Raw genomic sequence first — 19,828 nt, 5'->3', positions numbered from 1 at the left:
CATGCGTCAATCTGCAGATCTCACTTACGCCAACATTTTACAAACTATTAGAGTTGGTGGACTATCTCAAGAAGCACAAGCAATATTGAAAAACGGCACATTCATGCACTTTATGGCGATAACGCATGTGCTACTGATGTTATGGAACAATTAGCACACAAAAATGTCAATTGTATGGCATTAATGCCAACTCTTGCAAGCTGTTTCAAATTCAATGAAACAATGTTACAAAAAAAAATGCAACCAATAATGGAAATTTGCTCCACAGACAAACTAGACGTACATGGTATGACACTACCCATGTGTGAGCAAGCCACAACAAGACTAAATACCTTAGAAAATTCAATCTCCAACACAGCTGGGTTGGAAAAAATATTAAAATGATCCTTAAATTGTAGAGTAATGCTTAAACGTAACCTTGACGTGGAGCAAGGGCTAGTTAATGGGGCACTGGGTAAAGTTTTTGGCTTTCAAACATACCCACGTGACAACAACATTCAGTTTGTCAATATTCGCTTTGACAAACTTTCAGAAGTGAAAAGGATAGGGTGCTCAACTGCTCGATTCCTTCTCTTTAAAGACATGTTTGTACGTAAAGAACAATTTTCTCTAACTCTTGCATATGCAGTTACCATTCATAAATCCCAAGGTCTTACCCTAAACAAAGCATTGATAGATATAGGAAACACAGTCTATAAAAGAAGGCATGAGCTACATAGCACTATCACGCTTACGTACACTTGACGGCCTATTTCTAATCAACTTTCATGCAAGTAAACTGAACGCTGCTATTCCTTGCATTTTGGAATACAATAGAATGCGTTCACTGTATACCCCCATCTGAAATCATATCCTGTTCCAGAAAAAGGAACGTTTTAAAGAAAAGTAATTCAAACAGAAATGCAACAGAATCTGACGGCAAATCCTTCAAAGAAAACAAAAGAAACTAAAACTTCATCAATTACAACAAGCAAAGAAGAATCTATTAGGGAATGTAAATCAGGTACTTCTGCAAACAAGGAACAGAAACTCTGAAAAAATCACTCAGAGACAGAACTAGCTGGTCCATTCAAATTTTCAAATGAAACTGGTGTAAGTTGCTATGCAAATGTAGCAATGAATATTCTATTTCAATTGCCACCAATTGTTAACAATATTTACTTACACAGTACAGACCAATTGTGTTTACAAATGTTAGTCCTTCATAGAAACGCAACACACAATCCTGACAACACATATAGTGTTCACGGAATAAGACAAGAATTGGACTGCTGTGCTGGAATGGTGAGCTTCACTATAAACTCACAAGAAGATCCACACAAATTTCTAATGTACTTACTACAAGTACAGGAAAACAAAAAACATACCTATTAATGAAATCTTGCAGATTTCATACATGTGGAAACATACATGCACTCTCTGTAACAATGTGAAACAGGAACAAATCCCAAATGAGCGGTTTGTGTATGTATCCATACCTAATTGTGAATCCATTCCATTTCAGCACCTTCTACAGAATGGCAGATTATGTACTATGTGCAATTCAGATAATCGCTCCACCTTACTGATACAAACACATAGTAACTACATAATAATTATACTTCCATGGTACAATGCATATGGTACCAAAACAACTGCAAGCTGACTGGATTCACACACGGTCAAGTGTCACTTAGTAAGAAAACCTTTACAACAATAGGTATAATCTACCATGCAGGAGCCACAACCAATGTGATATGCTGCAGTGGTTGTGAGCAGGGTGTACACAAATTGAGTATATGCTACAGTTAAAATGTTTCATTCTATGGGTGTGCTAATAATTTATAAGCCACCATGGGTGTAATATGCTGCGGTGGTTGTGGCCAGGGCCTAGAGTCTTGGGTGCATGGCCGTAGGCCGTAGGCCGTAGGCCATACTCCCAAGATGCTAGGCCCTGGCCACAACCATTGCAGCATATCACAGCTATAGATACACCCGTAGTATCGCATATTGATCAGGTGGTTGTGGGAAGTGCCTAGAGTCAATACAATCTGACGCACATCACGGCTCACTGCAGCCAATCGGCAGAGATGTCACGTGTACACGGTCATGACGCCAGCCCCTTAGCCAATCAGTATCTTGTCCGCGGAGCAAACAGGGACGTGTGATTGTGGAGCAGACATAGATATCACTTATTTTTTAATAGCTACTTTTTAGTCGTTTTAACGAAAACTACTCAACGGATTGTCACGCTTTTAGGACCAAGCCCCCGCCCCTGCTGCAAATTTGGTCAAAATCCGTCCAGCGGTTTGGCCTGTAAGCGTGCGCAAAGTTTTCCCCCCATTCAGTCTATGGGAATAAAAACATGTTTTGGGACCCCCACCTATTACTTTCCCCCCCCCCGGACCAAACATCACCAAACTTTGCAAAAAATCAGAGTGCCCCATATACCTTTTTTGCAAGTTTGGTGAGGATTCGTCCAGGGGGAGCGAAGTTATAGACCGCCCAAAAAGTGCTCTTCCTATGGAAACAGCAACTTAACCATAACTACACGGCCACTACCGTGGCCGTTTAATATATTAAAGAAAAAAGAGACTGAAATCCAGTCTTGGGCACAGTGGCACTCCGGCTATAGTTGTGCTGAAAAACTTCATTCCTGCTCATAAATCCACACGCAGACCATGTTTACTGTGCAGCCAGAAAGTTCTTTATTTGTAAAAAGGTATGTGGACAAGGAAGGCAACAGCAGCATTGCACAAAAAAGAACGACGTGTTTCACCCTACACGGGCTTCGTCTGGTATGTGTAATGGAGAGAGGACTGCATTATTATAGACAAGTTGCATAAATCCATCTTCACTGTTGAGCACTCTTGTGTGTTAGTATAGTATCTAACTATTTCCTATGGAAACAGGTGGCCATTTTTAAATGTCTTTAACAATGCATTCGTTCTACTTAAATGCCTGTCATTCAAACAATGCAGATGAAGAATAATTGCTATGCATATCCCATAATTTTCACAGCACTTCATTATCCCAAGTGGATTTATGCTAAAGTGCTCAGTGCTTTTGTTGACAATATTATATTGGATTTTTAACAATGCATTCGTTCTGTTCAAATGCCTATCAGTGAATGATGTAAATGATGTAAACAAAAGTAGTTTCTTTACATGTACTCTAGTGATCACTGAGTTTCATTGTCTCAAGTGGGTATAATAAAGTGCTTAATGCTATATATATATATATAAATATTTGTTAAAGGGACATAATGGTTAAATTGCACTAGAAGAAAACTATGAAATTCAACAAAAAAACTTTGTTAAAGGGAGATAATGGTTAAGTTGCACTAGTAAAAACCTATGAAATTCACTGAAAAAGCTTTGTTAAAGGGACGTTATGGTTAAGTTTCACTAATAAAAACCTATGAAATTCAATGGAAAAACTTTGCTAAAGGGACGTTATGGTTAAGTTGCACTAATAAAAACCTATGAAATTCAATGAAAAAATCTTTGCTAAAGGGATGTTATGGTTACAAGTAAAACCAAAAACCCACAGAAATTTGGCACTTTTGGTAAGCTAAGTAACCATAACTCGCACCACGACCGTACACTGCTAAGCCTAACACCCAGAACATCAAAGTGACATCACAAATGGTGAATTTCTTGGGTTTTTCGATTATATTTGTAAACATAACGTCCCTTTAACAAAGTTTTTCACTGAATTTCCAAGGTTTTTATAAGTCAAAATGTTTCACGATGATAAAGCACTGTATGGAAGTTATTAATAATTCCCCTTTGAACATATATGAAGGTACTATAAACATCCTTTACATTAAACAATTATTTTACCCACCGTGCAGCAGTTTCAAAGACCGTAGACTTTACCTTGTGTCTGCAGACATACCTGGAAGCAGGTGGTACTAACCGTACCCAAAAACAATGGGGACAACACAATTTTCATTTTTCATTTTCACACTAACAATATACATACACCCACATTACAAACAATTAAAACAACTCAAACACATTTACACACACTTGTATGTCTCCAAATGTAAAAGAATATTTTTTTACACATTAAACAATATTATGGATTATACCAATTACTAAACATAACTGTACACCTTATGTAAGCAATGCAGTTGAACACCTCTTAGGAACTCAAGCACGGGAACACAGCACAAGAAAACAAACTCTCTGAACTTAGTAAGTAAATATTCCCTTCCCGTTAATTGTAAATGTTTTCCATAGGAACTAAATACAATTATAATAATTTTTTAATAGCTAAAATTACTCATTACATATTTCTACAGAAATGGCAAGCCCACTTGACTGGCTGGAGCAGTACTTACCTAAAGATAACATAAGCGATGAACAATGTATTCATGGCAAATACACACGTGTCTTAAAATGCACTGAAATAATGCATGTTTACAACCACTTATTAAATGACATCTTTTTGTTATTTTTATTCTCCACAAAGTCTAAGAAGGAAACATCCACAACATTAATCATGAGGTAGCATTTGTAAATACCGATGAGGGAGAAATGGACAGCGTTGAAATGAAAATTATCATATTATGTACACAAATGTCTGATTTAAAAAATCAAGTTGCTGAACTAATTATGTAACAAATCATGTAATCAGTAATACTGCTTTTCATTGCCCCACATATACCTGTACCCTTTTCCTAAACAATCACCCCAATCATTGCCAGAACAGTATTATAATAAACGTTCAGATGACATTTCTTCCCCAAATTTTTACACTCATGAAAACTTTCAACCTCCAAATGCCCCATTTATGTTTCCCACTTTGATTCCCCAACCCTTTCTTAAAATACATAATTATAAATGTAATCTGATTCATTAGTATATGTCTTTGTAAATATATAATGTACATTTAAAAATATAATGTCCCAATCTTTCTAAAAATATTTTTATGTGCCATACTATAATAATGTCTGTGTCTGCATATTTACATACTATTGATGCAGTATGGATGTTTCAGTGTTTGCGGACGTACTGCCTAGTCCGCAGAGTGAACTGCACACTTTTAATTTCTTAGTGAATGTCACTTGTCCGGGTGCGTACGCCACACCGTGTACACGCTACGTCATAGGACACGTGGTAGTTTGTGGATGTTGAGATGTCACCATGGACATTCCCGGATATCACCATGTGTCCATGCCCATCCAAGCAGAGTAATGACGTGTCTGCGATCAGTGTCTGCACTTCGCAGACATCTTTAAATTAAATGTATGGCCACTCTAGGGACTTTAAAGTTCAAACTGTGCCCTTCCACACCTCCTAGCATCATTGCTAGTGCTTCTACAAACTTATTACAACTCTTTATGCACTTTTTCTTGTACCGAAAGCCTGTGGTCTTGTAACTTCACTGCAGATGTCCCCGGTCATCAGCACGTGCCCATGCAGCATGATGACGTGACCAGTGTTCGCGATTCGCTGGCATCTTTAAATTCAATTTTTGGCCACTATAGGGACTTTCAAGTTAAATGTCTGCCCTTCCACAGCTCCCAGTACCATTCTTACTTCATTTATAAACTTTTCACAACTTTCCATGGCCTTATATGTGCACTGATGTCCACGGACAGGGCGATAGTCCGCAAACAGTACCTCCAAGGGGACCCACCCACTTCTTTAAGTCATTCTGTACTTGGCAGAGCTTCAGAGAAGACCTTCTCTGTGAGGAGCAGAATAATGTCTTTCGTATCCAAAATGACAACTATAATGGCCATCCCTCCTCCACAGGGGCCACCACCAACACCACCTGGCGGAATTGGAAATGAGAACAGGGGCCCTGTAGCAGATGATATGCAGAAGGAAGGAAGAAAGAAGATGGTGTAGTGGAGGAACTGCCTACTACATCGGGTGGGCAAAAGGAGCTGTGAGTGTGGATGTTTTTCACCACCACTGGAGTTGTGCCAAAGGATCAGATTGCCCGCCCACCTGCACTGAACTGAGTGCAAAATTGTACTCAGTGAAAACCTAAATGGGCTATTCTCCTTTGGTACTACCTCCATACGTAGCCATATCTGCACCTTCCAGCCAGCTGCCCATACAGAGGTGATTCCCTACACAGGCAGTAAGATAACTTCAGCCACTACACCCTCTTCGACCACTCCTGTCACCACTTGGGAAACCGCAATGGGGAAGAGGGATTCCTCCTGCTGTCTTACAGACCATACATGAGGCTGTGGACCCGTACCTTTTACAGTCAAAAATACTTTGTATGTACTGTGACACAATCATCTGCAAGGGGGAGGGAATTTGAAGCGCATTCAAGGTGGCTATGAGGGTGCATGAAAAGGATTGCCCCTACCCTAGTTTTTTAGCAGGCCCTGCATCTTCCTTTGTCCACATGTTCCTATCTTATTGTGGTTGGTGCCCCTTCCCTCTCTCCCTCCCTTCCTCCCCCCTCCATTGATCCCTCGTTCGCTCTGCCAAAAAAAAAAGGTGTCCTTATGGAACCGCCTTTTAAAGTTTAAAAATAGAATAACAAAAATGAATACTCTTATAGATGCCATCTGCTTTAGATTTATACTTGAATAGTAAGACTCTATAAGAATATCTAACATTTTCATTAGCATTACATGTTATGCCAATGGAAATTGTAGACAATTTGCATTGCAAAGAAAAGAAAAAGTGACTGTAATACATTTCTTTCCCAACCCCTTTCCTCTGCTATTCAAAATATTTACATAACTTGTAACATGCATAGGAAGTGTTTAGCCACTGCTTATGACTTTCACACTCCCCACTTATATTGCACTACCATCAGAAAATGACTTGTGCCCTTTTCTGCAATCATATAGGGGGTCATTCTGACCCTGGCGGTAAGGGGTTAACAGCACCGGTAAGGATGCCGGTGCCGTTAACCCCCTACTGCCGCATTCCGAGGTCCCTTAGCGGGTCCCACCAGGGCTGGCTGGTTTTACCAGCTGCCCTTAGCGGGACCCGTTAAAAGACCAGGGAGCAAATTGCGGGCCCGTTATTAGCTCCTTCCCCATTCCCATTGAGCCCTATGGGAGCTTGAATGAGAATGGGGAATGGTTTTCAGAATGGGGATTTACTGTGTCCTCCAAGGTTGGAATGACCCGGTAAGTCCCCATTCTGACTACCCAGACCCGAGTTTGGAGGCAGCCATGGCACTAATAGCACCATGGTTACCTCCAAACTTGGAATGACCCCCATAGTCTGTTTGTATTTTCTTTGTTTTTATGTACTATACTAACAAATGCAGTTCTGCATATTGTATGTCAATAACACACAATAAAGGGGAAGAGAGATCGACACTCTCCCCCGAACCATGAAAGCCAAATGAATTCGACCCTCCCACCGTGGTTAGCACAGACACCTGATAGATATTTAACAGGTCACCAATTGGCAGCCAGTGCGGGGTGGAGGAGTTAGGGAGAGGTTGTGGATAGGGTAGGGGAATTCAGTAACACCGGATAGAGGTAAAGGGAACACCTAGGTTGGATAGGGAAGGGGAAACACCAGGGAAAAACCCTAACATGTCTGCACATATGCCTAACGTACTTTCCTACAACTTAATTACCAAGAAAACTAGTAGTCCTGACCTAACATAAACCATATACCTGCTCCCTGCATGAACCTGATTAGGCACACCTTAATAATTGTGCTTGACCATTCCCAAACACAGAATGAACACATTTTGCAGGAAGCGTGATGAAACAAACAAATGGGAATCTTCCCCAAAATGATAGACAAAACACATGGCCCTTTGGGCAAGCTCAAGCAACATGTACGTAACAAACACAACAGCCATAAAACATAACTTGTTAGCAGCCCTAGTTGGCGTGAGTGGATTCACACATGTCTTTGTATGCCTATACTCTCGTGGGCGGTGGATTGCTTAACTCTGTGTGTGAGCACTTAATGCGTAACGGTAAGCAATGTGTCGGCTTCAAATATGCTAGCACAGTTTGTAGTAATCACCACATACAATGGAGCAGAGTCGGATCCTCGGACCATTTTAACATAACAAATCAGGGTGCACAAACCCCTCCCTGAAACCCTCTGGTACTTATCTGAAGTCTGGGAAGCCCTGCAGGAATTCCCGGATGAAGATTGCACTGTGATAAGGCAGCCCGGCAGTGTCCTCGCCCCTCTGAGCTGCAATCAATCAGGGCAGTCAGAAAACCAGCATGCAGGGAAGCACACAGACCTCTCCTCCCTGCTCCGACACCAACCGCACCATAGTCTCAATAAACCACACCTGCCTCACGCCATTGCCTGCTAATAAGCTGTCCTTAATCAGAGTCAGCTGGCAACGCACGCGTGGCAAGAACTACACGATTCCCAAGTGCTGCTGAAAAATTTAAGGCCTGATTCATGGAATGATTTGCGTGAAAAATGCAGATTTGCGCGCCTTTTTGCCCGAAAATCCCCATACTTCAAACAGGGATTTTCGGGCAGAAAGGGGTGCAAATCTGCATTTTTCATGCAAATAATTCCATGAATCAGGCTGTTTGTCTTTTAGTCTTTCCCCAGCTCCTGGTCCTTAGTACGCACATTTGAGCACTCCACTCCTGTTCCAACCCTAATTCCTGACATTGTACTTATTTCCTTTTTTATAACTTTTACAAAAACTTCTTCAAACTTTCTTTTGTGTTTTTGGTTTTATGTACTAGAGCTAATAACAAAACCTTTACAGCATATTTTCCGTCTTTCGTTTTTATTTCTTTCACAAAAACAGTTTCAAGGCATTCTGGACATTGGAAAGAAAACCTTTATTTCCAAGATCTGTTGAATATACTATATCTCTTCGAAAAATGTTCACTCCATCAAACTTTATATTCTCGTTGTGGAAATATGCCATTCCTACATCTCGTAAAAATGCACATACAGCTTTATTAAGATTCCGCTTGGCTTTTTCAATTGGTGGACAAAACAAGTTAGAACCTTTCTACATTTGCCTTTAAGTTAACCCGAGAAAAAATTATCTTCATAGCTCCATCAACCTTTTAAACTTAGCTTTCATGGCAAACTGCAATGATATTCCAGTAACATACCCAAAACTGTTGCCTTCAAAATGTCATATAATGATATCTGGATGTTTGAAACAAAATAAATTCTCATACCAGGGTAATAATGCCTTCTAGTTTAATCCACAAACTCCATACCATGACACCTCCACTCCTTCAAGTCCACCATTTTCAGAGATGCCAGGATGCTCATTATAAACCTTCAACCAATGAATACACAAATCTCCCAACATCCACACAGTCTGCCTCTTCATAGCCATACATTCAGCGCTTCACACACCAAAGAGAACCCTTGCTACCCTGTGCTCCACTACACTTCAACTCCCACAACCACGAAACTTCATTGGCTGATCCCCCGATGTCCGTGGACGTTTGTGACTCTCCGATGTCCGCAGATGTTCGTGACTGTCCGCGTTCGTCTCAGTCCTCTTTCCATACAGGCACATACAGAACGCAGACTATCGCAGACATCCACAGATACCGACGCACATGGCAGCCCTTCTATACTTTTTACTTTTATCTGTATAGCACTCCCTTATTGACTACTTTAAAACAGCCACACATGCATTCACCAATCACATCTAAAAACTCTACATGTAACGCTGTAACCTCAGTTTAACACTTCAGATGTACATTTCTACTCTGACAGTACATTTCCCCTGTCATTCAGAGCCTCGACCATCAAAAACTAGTGTGAAACTCTCCCAGATTTCTATTTGCAGATTCAACAATATCTATATCTAACAAGACATAGTACAGGTATGTTTCTATTTTCCTAAGTATTTTTTACCACCTTTATAAATACAAATACAAGCTTCATTACCACTGTAATAAGCATATCAATAAACATATGCTATTTTAACCACTGCTATCAAATGCCATGCATTACAACATTATCCACCTGCTCACATTAAGTGGCAGTTACTTCTGCCAACATATTGCACTTCCTCACACAAACTGCCACTTAACAGTGTTCTGCAAATCTTTTGCAAGTGCATTTTCTTTACTTAAAAAAAAAAGTTACAAATTGTGGAGCACCGAATTCACATCTACATGTTTTTCATTTTCAATAAAATGCTCCTAAAAAGAAACATTTTCAAAACAACAGAATTTTTTCTTACATATAAATGTAATATTTTCATTATGTTGCTACCACATCACTTTTAGTGCCACCATTCACCATCTACTCACATTAACTACCACTTAGTAGTAACATACTAGTGTTTACCAACTGAAATTCCTTTCCTTTACAAAAATACGAACCTTTTTGGTACTACTGCTGTGCCTACACACTGTATATTTCTTATTAAAATACAAATGAAAGTAGGCATTACTAAAACGCATCAGCTTTCCTTACATCTGAATGTACAGTGCTTTACGCTCAACGCTACCACATTTCATAAAGTGACACAATATTACACCTCATTACAAGTGCCATTTAACACAGTAGCTACAACATTCTGCAGATGCATTTTCCTTACTGCAAAAACACAGAAATATGGGGGAAGTGCCAATGTATGCATAAATGTATTCCCTTTCAATAAATTCCTACTAAAAACAGGCAAACCTAAGCACAACACTTTTCATTATATAAAAAAGACAAGTCTTTTACAACCACTGCTATGACACAACACATGCTAACATACACTGCTGCAACTGCACAGTTGTACAGTATTACCACTAGGCCACATTTGGCCTTTCTTTTAAAAAAACACTGGAGCACATTACAAATCCATTGCACCACGAAAAGTGCAGTTTCCATATGAAAAGCACCAAGACAAAATTACACTACTGCACAAAAAACATCTTCATGCATTTTTGCATCAAGGCAGACGTTGCATATTAGCCATAGTGCAAACTTTCCCGTTGCAAAAATGCACTAACAATGCACCTTTTTTGCACTATGCCAATGTTTACCCTGTTGCTTATAATATGCCAAACTGCACTTATCATGCTACAATCATTTTCTAATGTAGCCAACTGTTTTTAAAAATAAGGCACACGTTATCCTAGTGTTAATACCGTGCAACTTTCCACTTGCACCAGTGGAAGGTTACTATTATCTCGCCCCAGATTGTAACAACGTCTTCAGCACTTCATACATAACACAACTTTACTCACTCCTGTTGGCATGGCTTCCGGGACCAGAAGAAAGCTATTGGGGCAACATGCAAAGGGGCCACAGCTGAAGGCCGGGGTCATTGGTCATGGGTGAAGGACATGGCTAGTGAGTGGAAAATTATATGATATGTCATTGATAATGCACCTGTGCACAGTGTTTCTAGGTGCAACAAGACATGGGAGGGAAGACAGAGGAGGACACGTCAAACAATCTTACTAGGCCTTGTGTCATTCAGATCATGCAAGTCCAACAATGCAAAGTGCAGGGGGAAAAGGAGAGGGGGAAGTGCCAGGGAGAGGGAGGGGGAAGTGCAATCAGGGCAGTATGGCTCTGGGTAAGTGCAGCCAGGGCAGCACGGTTCTGGGTAAATGCAAGGAGGCAGGGGACTGTAGAGGTTACAGTTACAGCCCCTAAGTGTGCGCTAGGCCCAGAGACAGTGCAGGGAAGACTGATCATGGAGGAGCCTAGTACCCAGTGAGACTCTGAGGATACCAAGCAACCAGTCGACACAGCAGACAAGTAGGCCAGCAGAGGAGAAAAGGAAGGTCTTGAGCTGCTTCTGGAACTTCAGGTGGTCTGGCTCAAGTTTGAGAGGGGCAGGGAGGCCATTCCAGGGGGAGGCACCTGCAGAGGAGAGAGATCTAAGCCCCACTCTCTGTCTGCAGAAGCGTCTGACCCTCAGAGAGTTGAAGGTAGCTGAGCGAAGGATTCGAGAAGGAAGGTATTTTGGAAGTGTGAGTTGGATGTAGTGAGGGCCCGGACCCAGAAGGCTTTGTGGACAATGCAGAGGGTCTTCAACTAGATCCTTGCAGCCACTGGGTGCCAGTAAAGATATTTCAGGGCTGGAGAGATGCTGTCCCTGGGCTTCAGGCCAAGGATAGGTCTTGCAGTCCTGTTCTGGATTAGTTGTATCAGGCGGAGAGTAGCGTAAGGCAGGCTGAGAAAGAGGCTGTTGCAGTAATCCAGCCTAGAGAGAACCAGGGTTCTGGAGACAGAGAGCTTCTCGGGGAAACCAAGGTTTTTCGCCGCGCAGGAAGGCGAAACAAAGAGGAGCCAATGAGGGAGACCAGAGTTAAGAAAATGAAAGCGGGAGCAGGGGTCCCAATGAGAAGGATCTACGTCTTACTGGTATTATGGCAGAGATTGTTGGAGGTGCACCAATACTGAATCACAGTTAGACAGTCAGGAATAAGTGAGAGAGGAGAGGAGGCTGAGGGGAGCCTGAAAGAAAGCTGAGTGTTATTTGCATAAAACTGAAAGTTAGAGGAGAAGCTGAAGATCAGGTCAGCCAAAGGTCCAAGTAGACATTGAAGAGCCAGGATGAGAGGAAAGTGCCCAGGGGAACACCATGTGTGGAAAGAGAGGTGGTGGAGAGAAAGGACCCGAGTTAGACCTGGGATGATTAGTCCAGGAGTAAGGAGGTCAACAACTCCAGGGCCTGATCCGTGATGCCCAGGTTCTCTCAGAGTCAATTGCTCAGGATGGCATGATTGACCATAGCCACCAAAGCAGAGGAAAGGTCAAGGAGGATGAGGACAGAAGAAAGGCTGGAGTAAAGATTAGAGCGCAGATCTTCACAGGTGTTCAGGAGAGCAGTTTCCGTGCCTCTGGCTGCCCTGAAGCCAGACTGATGGTCATGGAGACAACCAACAGATTCATTGTGGAGAGTAAGCTGGCATATGGGCAGCTTTTTCAGGAGTTTGCCCAGGGAAGGAGTGATAGAGATCGGGCGATAGTTTGCCAGACAGGTAGGATCAGCAGAAGGCTTTTTAAGGAGGGCTTACACAACTGAGTGCTTAAGCGTAGAGGGGAAAAATCCAGTGGTGAATGTGTGATTGCAGAAATCAGCCACGGCTGGAGCGAGGGTGTCAATGTGGTCCTTTATGGTACTGGAAGAGCAGGGAAGCACCTGTTTGGATGACATTTTCATAGATCTGACTTGTCTAGAAACATTTTCAGGTGTTGTCAGAGAGAAAGAGGGGATAGGAGGAGGAGAGGGAGATGTAGCCAGAGGGGGGCCGAGAGAGGTAGAGGGAGAGGAAGAGGAGAGTGGGGACAGGATGTGTCGAGTTTCAGTCGTGAAGTTAGAAGCCAGAGCCATACAGATGGCCTTGGAGGGAACAGGAGAGGTGGAGAGTGCAGAAGTATTGGCTAGCTCCTTGCAGATTTTAAAGTATTAAGCCGTGTAGTTGGAAACTGCAGAGACGCAGGCTTCGATGTGGACTCTCATCTTGGACATAACAGACAGTCCGTGTTGCCTTTGGAGCAGGCGGCAGGCCAGTTTGTCAGAGGATGAACCCAAAGCCCTCCACTTCCTCTCAGCCACCCTGCACTTGCCTTTCAGGATGGCAAGGTCAGAGTCATACCAAGAGTTGCACTTGGAGGTAGGCTTCAGATGGATTCTTATGACAGGGGCAAGGATTTCCAGGGCATTTGAGACAGAAAGATGCAGGTTAGAGAGGGACGTGTCAGAGTGTGAGTCAGCCCCAGGAGTAGGTGGAGCAAAGAAAGTAGAGGCAAAGGCATCCACTGACACACACATCATGGGCCGAATGACTGAGAAGGTAGGTGGAAGTGCTGGGATGGTGTTTGCTTTATGGACAGAGAGTTTCAGGTGAGAAGAAAGCAGAAAGTGGCCAGTCCAAGAGCGAGGAGTGGTGAGAGGGTTAGAGAGGGGGATGTCTGAAGATATGAGAACATCAACAGGGTTTCCAGCAGAATGTGTTGGACCAGAGGGTACAATAGAGAGAGAGAGAGTGTGTCACAGAGGTGAGCCTAGAGGAGGGATTAGAAGCATCCAGGTAGATGTTGAGGTCACCAAGGAGGAGAGGTTGAGAGGAATAGGCAAGGAGAGAAGAGGAGAGGTCAGCCCATTCTGAGAGGAAGAGGGCAATCTGGCCAGGTGGCCTGTAGATGGTTGCCACAGTCAGTGAGAGGCCAGGAGAGATAGAGAGCCTGCAGACCAGGCATTCACAGGATGAGTAGCCCTGCTCACTAATGACAGAAGAAGGGACTCATTCTGGAAAGATCACGGCCACCTCTCCTCCGGGCTGGTTTGGTTTTGGGCTCAGAGAGGATCTCGTAGCCATCAGGGAGAATAGTGTCAAATCTCGTGACAGAGCTGGCCATGATCCAAGTCTCGGTGAGAGCGAGGACAACCAGGTCTTTGAGGAGGTGGCAGATGTCAGAGGAGTATTTGACAGCAGAGCAAGAGTTTAGAGTAGCGACGTGGAGCAGGATGCCACATTTGAAAGACTTCCGGGTGTGGGGTCCAGGCTTAAGGTACACCCAACAGGGATGGTAGAGGGGCCCGAGAGTGGGCAGTGGTGGTAGCAGGAGGTGGCATAGTCACCAGAGAGGAGGAGGAAGGTTCCAGAGAGACAGTGGAAGAATGGGGGGGCAGAGGAGCCAGAGAGGTAATAGTAGGATAAGCAGAAGGAAGGAAGTTGATAAGACATGGGAGATGCCGACCGAAAAGGAGAAGATTTGGCTGAGGGTGCTGGACCAAGATGATGCCATTCAGATAGACATTAATGATGGTCTTGGAGTAGTGGAAGGAGGCCAAGAGGACCTCCCACAGTGTGCCACCGTTAATGGGTCAGGAAGAAATATGAGAGAGAGCCAAGACCATTTGAGGGGTTCATACGTCTGGAGAGGGGACGACAAAGAGGATGTCGGCTAAGGTCAGTCTGGATGAAGTGCTGTTGTGGGTATCAGCGATAGGGACACCAGGGGGGAGGGCATGGTTGGAGACCAGGATATCCCTCTTGAACCTGTTCCTACTAGATTTAGTGAGAAGGCTAGGATAGGAGATAACAGTTTTAGAATATGGGAGAGATTGAGAGCAACGTAGAGGGTGTGAGGAGGCAAGAAGGGAGCTTTGAGGCAGGAAAGAAGCACAGCCCAAAGCCGAGCAACACAGAAGGCAACAGAGGTGAGGGTTCACACAAAAAGGAGGCACACAGGAGGCAACAGCAAGCAACCACAGGGGAATGCAGGAGTAGTGTGGACGCAAAACAGGGGCGGGAAGTGCACTGAAAACACACCCAGATTTGACTTTCCTAAAAAAAAGGGAAAAGGCCTAGTTTCAACACAAACAGCAATGTAAAACACTAAGATTCGACTTTTTTAAAAAGTGGGAAAATGGACTAGTTTCAACACAACAGCAATGTAAAAGTTGACAAGAAAAACTTTCATAAAGAGATGACCAGGCAATACATTTCAATATGTTACAATATGAACTATGGAGTAATTGGAAGGGTGGGTATGTTTAGTGGGGTGCAGTGATTTCTTCCCCCCTTGACCCACCGCATTTATTTCAGTAGTTGCAGCAGGTTGACAGCTGCAGAGTTCTTGCTTCCCCGGCTGACACCAGCAGGCACCATCTGGAGCTGCTTCTGAGGAGCTGCCCTTAGCCTTGTGGCCCTTAGCCGCAGGGGCTGCAATGGGCACAGGGCTGCCCCAGATGGACTTATTAAGACGGGCAGATAGTCCAATCCTGCAATAGGGGTGGGGAGGGAGGCGAGGAAATGGAATGAGGAAAACGAAGGGAGGAACAGGGGGGCGAGACATATCACAAGGCTACACCAAGATTTAAATAATCCAACTTTTACCCCAAAACAAACTTTCAGAAAAGCAAACCCCTGATTGCAATTGCCATGATGTAAACCGGCAGTGCAAATCACTCTGTCAATGAGGCCAACAAGTTTCCTTGAATGATGTTAAAGGCAGTATAACAGTATAAAAATTCTGTGGTCATGGACGAAGCCCGTGATCACTGGCCAGGGCCAAAGGCATGTATAGTTGCCACCTAGTAGGTCCAAAAGAAACATATTGGGAAAACTTGTATTGCAGACACAGCCGAAGCCATATCTAGCGGCCCGTAAAATAAACTATGGTATAACAAAACCCTTGAAATTCACCGAAAAAAAACATAGTTAAGGTGCAGTTAATATGTGCAGATTTAATGCAAAAAAACCTTGAAATTCAGCGATGTGGGAAGTCATGACCAGTTTAACTTGCTGCATTCCTGTTGCCAAGCCCATGAGCATACATATTATAAGAGAAGGGATTCACAATGACATACAAAATGGCATTAAGGGGGACTTAGCTTTATGAGGGACATCAACAGAATCACACTGAGCTAAACTGGTCATCTCAACTGCACCATAACTAAGGTTTTTTCAGTGAATTACAGGGTCTTCGGTAGCAACCCTGTAGTTATGGATAAGTTGCTCAACCCATAGGAAGAGCAATTTTTGGGTGGCTTATAACTTCGTCCCCCTCATAAACGAATCATCACAAAACTTTGCAAAAAAATGTATATGGTCCCGTCAGATTGATTCTGTGAAATTTGGTGAGGTTTCGTTAAGGGGGAGCAAAGTTATCGTGGGGTCACAAAATGAGTGGTTTTTCTGAAAGATGCAATGGAAAAAGAATTTGCTCACGCCTATAGCCCAAACTGCTGGATTGATTTTCACCAAATTTGTGGCAGGAGCAACAGCTTGGTCCTGAATACATGCATGTCAATTTAGTGCAAATCCATCCAGTTTTTATTTTAAAAATGACCAAAAAAGTAGGTAAAAAAATATTTGTGATATCTGGGTTTGGTCCACGTACTCACTTCTCTGTTCGGTCTGCGGATCGGCCTCTGATTGGTCCAGAGGGCAGCATGAGGTCCGCGGACATGAGATGTGCCTGCTGATTTGATGATGAAATGCATGAGGTACATCAAATTTTTGGGGAGCCCCCGTCATATTGGATTCATAGACATCGCCTGCTGTCCACATACATCTCGTATAACCATATTAAAAACACAACATTGCACTTGTCAAACTAATGAAACAATCTCTGTGGAGATGAGGATGGGATATGGCTATAAAAAGCCAAAAAAACAGGTGTGTTTCTTCTCCGATGTCCGCAAACAGTCCATGAAGTGCTGTGATGATCACGAACATCTGAGATGTTCGGGGACATCTATGATTATTTGTGCATTACTGGGTTGGTGAAAATCAGTTTTTGGAGGGTTTACAACTTTGGTGCACTCCATGAAACTTCATAACATTTTACAATTTCATTGTGAATAGTTCTGCAAGTGTGGTGTTATTTTGTCAAGAGGGAACAAAATTAGAGGGGGGCTCCCAAAATATTTTAAAGGTTTATAAATGTGCCATTTGACAAATCTGCACATCAGTTAGCAAATATATCGTAAACCAATATATGAATGTTTTTGCAAAGTTTTGTGGGATTTTGTCAAGGGGGCAAAATTAGAGGGGGGTCTCAACATTTTTAGATGGCTAATAGCTTTGTTACCGTTTGACGAATGTGGACAAAGGTTTTGAGAAAGATTATAGGCCCACCTTGAATTTTTGGGCAAAGTCTGAATAGATTGTGGGGGCTATGTTATATGACTATTGTATGTACGTACATTTTGACACTTTTGAAAAAATAAAACATGGGTGGATTTACAGCAAACCTGTGTAACAAGCATTGGCAAGGACCTGAAAGCATGGTTTGTAAATGTGTCTTTATATTATTTTTTGAAAAGTGTCATAATGTAGGTACAAAAAATAGTGATACCTTTGGTGACTGAGGTAAAGCCTGTGGCCATGGGCAGTGGCCAGATTGTCTAGGGCATGACCCGGACAATCTGGCAACTGGCCATAACCACGATGGACCAGCAATGGGGTTAAAGTGGCCAGCAGGGACCGAATATGTGGTAAAGTTTTTCAAAATTGGGTTAGATTTGAATGGGAGAGATTGAAGTGCTGGATGGGATTGCAGCAATATGCACAAGGAGGGTCAGCAAGAACTTGAAAGCATGGTTTTGCAAATATGTCCTGTGTTTTATTTTTTGTGATGTAAGATTGGTGTCTGGGCAAAGAGCCTGGCCGTCAGCAAGGAGAAATGTGTACTGTAATTTGCTAATCGGGGCATGCAGCATGGCCAAAGCTGTAGGTTCGAATGGGAAAAAATATTCTGCTTGCGGTTACAGCGTGAAGTGGTGGACTAGATTACAACAAACTTGCGCCACAAGCAATATCAAGCACTTGAAAGCATGATTCTGGAAATATGTCTTGTGTTTTATTTTTCAAAAGTGTACAAATGTAAGTAGAAAAACTAGTTATATGTTTCTTAAAGTAGAGTTATAGTTCTTTCATATATTTGAAAAGAGGAATTATTAAGTACTTCCAACATTATGAACTCAACCTCTTGTAGGGACTGTTTGTTAAAATGAATTTGTTCCATGACGTGTGATGTCATCTTTCATGTCCTGGGTGTTAGTCTTAGCAGTGTACGGTGGTGGCGCGAGTTATAGTTGCCTAGATCACCATAACTGGGGAAGTTCTGAGATTGTTCGGTTTTACTTGTAACCAAAACGTCATTTAACAACGTTTTTTTCATTGAATATTTATTTATATATATATGTCTGCCTGGTCCAAAGATCCATTAGGACAAGTCTTGCTTCTCTTATACTATTAAAAGAATAAACCATTTGAGAATGCCATCACCAGCGACTCATTCTAATTGTGAGAAAGCCTTTGAGGAATACTCCAGGAGCTTTAATGATCTCCTTGGTGCCCTCCTCCCTAAAACTACCATGTGCTCACAAATCAATGGGGCACTGTGGTTTACATTAGAGCTACACGTTCTCAAACAAAGATAAAACGTAAAAGAAGATGGCAGTAATGCAAATGAAGATAATCTATTTATCAGCAGCATCTTCTGAGGTAAAAAGAAACTATTGTGCAGCTATGTAGAGCTATTGGAAAGCTATGCGCACAATATATGCTCAGAATACATTTTGAGAACACTATTTTCCTATTTAATCAACAATTTCATGAGAAAAACATTAGGGCAGCACAGTGGGGGCAAAACATGTGTCAATACATGCAAACCTCTTTATTCACTATGCAGAACAACAATACATACTCTACAACAATCCTTAATCAGAATTCATACTGCTCTGGAAACAGCACAGCCACTATTTAAATTCACAGAGTAGCTCAACATCAATGTTTATAGAATTCGGTCCCCTAAAACACTCTGAATTATCAAAATCACTTATTTGTATGTCATGATCTGCAAAAATGACATGAAGTAAATTTTCCGGAAATGAACAAAAGTAAAATATATATTTCAAATGGCATGCTCTCACCGTCTCAAAACAAAACAAAATCAGCATCCCCAATGGGGAACAGTTTCAAATTGAATGTAATTGTGGTGAGGAGAGAACGTTCATTACAGAACAGAAGTCCTAAACCTAAGAATAAAAACACAATTATATACGGACAGTTTACTTTACAAAACTTTAAACAAAGTCCAACAACAACCCAGGCAGGATTTTCTTCAAGAAACGGACTACCATGATATTTGATATTTTTATTTTGATATTTATTTTATTTATATAGCGCACCAAACCCTCTGGTATCTGGGCGCATTTCGTACAGATATATATATATATTGCACGTTTACATACAGTTGAGACAGTAATAATTAAATAAGATGTATAATTACATAATAGCATAAATACAAGGTAATGCAGGAACATATATTACGCATTTATATACAGTTGAGGCAGTCAGAATTAAAATAAGATACATAACAGTTAGGTGTGGAGAGTGATTGTGAGGTGTGCAATTTATTACGAGTCCTGCGAAGTGAACCATCTTTTTACGTTATTCCTGAAGTGAAGGTAG

This window comes from Ambystoma mexicanum, chromosome 5p, assembly GCF_040938575.1.
Source record: "Ambystoma mexicanum isolate Mex_15411 chromosome 5p, UKY_AmexF1_1, whole genome shotgun sequence".
Lineage (NCBI taxonomy): Eukaryota > Metazoa > Chordata > Amphibia > Caudata > Ambystomatidae > Ambystoma > Ambystoma mexicanum.
This window is presented reverse-complemented; position numbering follows the sequence as displayed.